The following is a 5,000-nucleotide window of genomic DNA, read 5'->3' as shown; positions in this document are numbered from 1 at the left end:
CAATCCTTAAATCTCTGTCATTGTTTATTGATAAATGTATCCTGGTGTCAACATTTATCAAAGTATTTGGATTTTTAACATGGGCCTTAGGTGTCTCATGGCCACAATGAAGATAAAATGTCTTGCAATACCTTTTAGTTTCGTTACATTAATATGCTGGACAGTTTGCATAGGCATGTAGTCACGGTATCATTTTGCTCCTGATAAAGTTAGTTTCTCTACGTAGTGCTAGTGTGCTAGATTTGTTTTATGAATTAAGATGTGGTTCTCATTCAACCTGAATTAGTACAAAGTGATGCTGCTTGGACTCTTAAATAGTGGCTCTGGCAGATATCCCCTAGCTTGGCTGCTTCATGCTGGTCCTTTTGATATTAATGTTTTCTTTATATGTTTTTCATCTTATTATTTTTGCAATTAATCTATGGGTGTGATCTACATAAAAAAAGCACCGGCATTATGAATATTTATTACTGCATCCTGAGTTGACTTCTAAGAAATGAGCAGATTGCTATTGCAGTTACAAATGTCAACTATCTTACCTGATCTGCTTCATTATTCCAGTGCCTTCTGCTTGAGTGTGATCTGGTCGCTCGTTTCAAATTTTGCATAAAATAAAAAATATTGGGGCATTCCGAGAATCGAACTCGGGACCTCTCGCACCCAAAGCGAGAATCATACCACTAGACCAAATGCCCATCTGTTAGTTGTCATGACAGGTGAGTTTCTTGTCAATTGAATCTGGTCTACCCCTTGCTTATTAGGTTTTAGCATACTTATCCAAATTGTCTAGAGGTGGAATCTATGAGCAGTCCTTTTTAGTATTTTGTGATCATGAATCTTATGAACTTTCTGTAGAGCTTCATGATACACTGGACACTGCCAATCCATTCCTATTCTTGCCCTTAGCCTACAGGCAGAGTGAGGTGTATGTGCATTTCAATCCATGATCGTGATTATCAGACAAGTCGCTTTTATCGACTAACATGTGCAATTTGCTTATAGTTGGGATCAACTTGACGCAGAGAATTGAAGCACGTCATGACGAGGAATCCATTGTGATATCTGCCTGTCTTCTTTAGTATGCAGCATGAATATATCTTTGATGTCAAGGGGTAGCATGTGAAATGGGCCAAGATAGGGGCTAGAGTGTACCCCTCAGTTTTTATACATGCCTCTTTTTTTGTTTTATTTTTGTTTTGAATAATTGTCTTAACGCTGTCTGGAGTTAGCTGAGATATGAACTTTGAATACCTTGTCAATACCAATCTTTTTGCCCTTTATATGAGACTTTGATATGTAAAATAGAACAGTTTTAAATACAGATGTTGCACTGACTTTTGAGGCCCTCACACGAGATCCAAGGATCTGAATCTGATGGTGTATGTGCCAACTGCCATTTTCTCTTTTAATTTAGTTTCTTCTGAGGAATCTTTCAGTTCTAGCCTAGCTCTAGGTATAACTAAAAAAAACGTTGGGGCATTCCGAGAATTGAACTCGGGACCTCTCGCACCCAAAGTGAGAATCGTACCACCAGACCAAATGCCCTGTTTATGAGACTTGATTTGTTTAATGTGTAGTCATTTGTATGTCCCATAAAATCTTCATGTTTGTGTAGATCTGAAATTTGATTTTGAGTCCTGCAGCAATGTTCTGCTGATTTAGCAGTATTTGGTACTGTGGATCGATGAATACTCCTTATCTCGTATGGTTATGCATGTAGTACCACTCTAATACTCTCCTCCCCAGGAATTTTTCAGTCATGAGGATTCACAGTATCTTAAATTGTGTGTACTTCTTTTCTGTGAGTTCATGTGTTCTGATTTTTTTGAAACTGATCTGTGTGGATAATATTTTGCACATTGGAAGAGGTAGAACCTATGTCACCCAGATTTTGTTATTGGTGATTCTTTATGATTCTAGCTTGCCTTTCATTACATTCATCTTCTTCTTGCTTTTTTTAAGTTCTTTGCCATTACTAAATTCATGTCTTGGTTTAGTCTGGTGTGGGAAAGATTATGTGCTGCATTCATGAGCATGTGACTAGCTGACCCAAGCAGTCTTCTGGCAACTTTTACATGATCTTGTCAGAAGATACTAGCTTGTTGCTTATTACCTATGGTCTGGCTGCTTTGTACAAAATCTCAAATTCTAAAGCAAAATGAATGAAAAAAAATAGAAGCCAGACAGGGGGCATTCCGAGAATTGAACTTGGGACCTCTCGCACCCTAAGCGAGAATCATACCACTAGACCAAATGCCCAATATGTGAAACTTTTTACTGTCTGCGAAAAATGGTCTTCCAGGATTCAGCCACCCTTCTTTGAAAACAAAAACAAAAGGAAATAAGTACAACAATGATGCTGTCCACCTTAAAGGGAAGGTGTTTCTTACTTTTGTATCTTGACTACATGTTTCTTCTCATAATAAGATCTTACATTTACCTAAACACTGTCTAGGATCCCAATGATTTTATCGTGGTCTTCTTTAATTATCTGCGTTATTATTTGCTTGTTTGTGCAAGTAAGACAGTCGTTCAGGTAATAAGATTTGAATCTCCGGCATTGGTTATTGATAATTGTATCCTGTTGGCAACTTTGATTAAAGTTATTGGATTTCTAACACTGGCCTTAGGTGTCTCATGGCCACAATGAAAGATAAAGTGTCTTCCAATTACTTCTAGTTTCATTACGCTAATATGCTGGACGGTTTGGATAGGCATATTGTCGCAGTATCATTTTGCTCCTGATGAAGTTAGTTTCTATACATACTGCTAGTCTGGTAGATCTGTTTTATATATTATGATGTGGTTCTCATTCGACCTGAAGTAGTAGAAACGGTCATGCTGCTTGGTGTCTCAAAGAGTGGCTCTGGCAGATATCCCCTAGCTTGGCGGCTTCATTCTGATTCTTTTGATTTTAAATGTCTTCTTTGTATGTTTTTCATCTTATCATTTGCTACGGATCCAGTAGTGTGATCTACATAAAACAAAAAAGTATTTGTGTTTGTAATATTTAGTACTGCATCCTGAGTTGACTACTAACAATTGAGCAGATTGCTATTGTTTAATTACAACATAAGCTATCTACCTGATTGACTCAAGTGTTCTATTATTCCAGTGCCTCTGCTTGACTGTGGTCTGGTCACTAGTTTTGAATTTTGCATTAAATCAAAAAAGGTTGGGGCATTCCGAGAATCAACTTGGGACCTCTCGCACCCAAAGCGAGAATCATATCACTAGACCAAATGCCCAATATGTGAAACTTTTTACAATCTGCGAAAAATGGTCTTCCAGGATTCAGCCACCCTTCTTTGAAAACAAAAACAAAAGGAAATAAGTACAACAATGATGCTGTCCACCTAAGGGGAAGGTGTTTCTTACTTTTGTATCTTGACTACATGTTTCTTCTCATAATAAGATCTTACATTTACCTAAACACTGTCTAGGATCCCAATGATTTTATCGTGGTCTTCTTTAATTATCTGCGTTATTATTTGCTTGTTTGTGCAAGTAAAACAGTCCTTCAGGTAACAAGAGTTGAATCTCCAGCATTGGTTATTGATAATTGTATCCTGTTGGCAACTTTGATCAAAATTATTGGATTTCTAACATTGGCCTTAGGTGTCTCATGGCCACAATGAAGATAAAGTGTCTTCCAATTACTTCTAGTTTCGTTAGGCTAATATGCTGGACGGTTTGGATAGGCATGTTTTTGCGGTATAATTTTGCTCCTGATGAAGTTATTTTCTCTACATACTGCTAGTCTGGTAGATCTGTTTTATATTTTATGATGTGGTTCTTGTTTGACCTGAGGTAGTAGAAACGGTCATGCTGCTTGGTCTCTCAAAGAGTGGCTTTGGCAGATATCCCCTAGCTTGGCTGCTTCATTCTGATCCTTTTGATTTTAAATGTCTTCTTTGTATGTTTTTCATCTTATTATTGGCTATGGATCTATTCGTGTGATCTACATAAAAAAAAGTATCTGCGTTAGGAATATTTAGTACTGCATCCTGAGTTGTTTTCTAACAAAATTTGACAGATTGCTATTGTTTTATCAAAATTTAAGCTGTCGTACCTGATTGACTTAAATGCTTCATTATTCCGGTGCCTCTGCTTGACTGTGGTCCGGTTACTAGTTTTGAATTTTGCATTAAATCAAAAAAGGTTGGGGCATTCCGAGAATCGAACTCGGGACCTCTCGCACCCAAAGCGAGAATCATACCACTAGACCAAATGCCCATCTGTTAGTTCACATGACAGTGAGTTTCTTGTCAATTGAATCTGGTCTACCCCCTTGCTTATTTGACTTTGTTTTAGTATACTTCTGCCTATGGTCCAGAGATGGTATCTATGAGCAGCCCTTTTTAGTTGTTCGTGGTCATGGAATCTTATGGCTGTTATAGAGCTTCATGATACGCTGGACATTGCCAATCATTCCTATTCTTGCCCTTAACCTACAGGTGGAGTGAGGTGTATGTGCATTCCAATTCGCTATCGTGATTATCGGATAGGTCACTTTTGTCGTCTAATATGTGCAATTTGCTTGTAGTCGGGATCAACTCGGTGTGGAGAATTGAAGCGATTTTTGTCAAGGAGGCCATTGTGATGTCTGCCTGCCCTCTTATAGGTTGCGCTATGAATGTAATGTACCCTTGGTGTCAAGGGGTAGTAGCATGTTAATTGGGCCAAGATAGGGCTAGCATGTACCCCTCTTCCTCTATACTTTGGAAGAGGAAGAACCTACTTCGCCCTGCTTTGCGATTCGTGATTCGCATGATTCTAGCTGGCCTTTCATTATATTCATCTTCGTCTGGCTTTGTCTAAGTTCTTTTGTCATTCCTAAATTCATGTCTTAGTTTATTCTGGTCTGGGAAAGATTATGTGCTGCATTAATTAGCATGTGACTAGCCGACCTAAGCAGTCTTCTAGCAACTTTTGTATGATCTTGTCAGAAGGTACTAGCTTGTTGCTTGTTTACCTATGGTCTGGCTGCTCTGTATAAA

At 38.3% G+C, this 5,000-nt stretch overlaps 3 non-coding genes across 3 annotated transcripts; all 3 read right to left on the bottom strand.

The window, feature by feature from the left end:
* Positions 1-623: 623 nt before the first annotated feature.
* TRNAP-UGG (transfer RNA proline (anticodon UGG)) lies at positions 624-695 on the bottom strand. The gene has a single exon. It is a non-coding gene; the product is annotated as a tRNA-Pro (tRNA).
* A 1,492-nt stretch (positions 696-2,187) lies between these two features.
* On the bottom strand, positions 2,188-2,259 carry TRNAP-AGG (transfer RNA proline (anticodon AGG)). Its single transcript has one exon. It is a non-coding gene; the product is annotated as a tRNA-Pro (tRNA).
* Positions 2,260-4,164: 1,905 nt separating this feature from the next.
* On the bottom strand, positions 4,165-4,236 carry TRNAP-UGG (transfer RNA proline (anticodon UGG)). Its single transcript has one exon. It is a non-coding gene; the product is annotated as a tRNA-Pro (tRNA).
* Positions 4,237-5,000: the final 764 nt, after the last annotated feature.

The sequence above is a fragment of the Syzygium oleosum genome, unplaced genomic scaffold (assembly GCF_021117445.2).
Source record: "Syzygium oleosum isolate NSW1041296 unplaced genomic scaffold, Sole_v2.1 Sole_v2.33, whole genome shotgun sequence".
Taxonomy (NCBI): domain Eukaryota; kingdom Viridiplantae; phylum Streptophyta; class Magnoliopsida; order Myrtales; family Myrtaceae; genus Syzygium; species Syzygium oleosum.
Note: the sequence above shows the minus strand (reverse complement) of the source record. Positions and strands in the feature narration are given on the sequence as shown.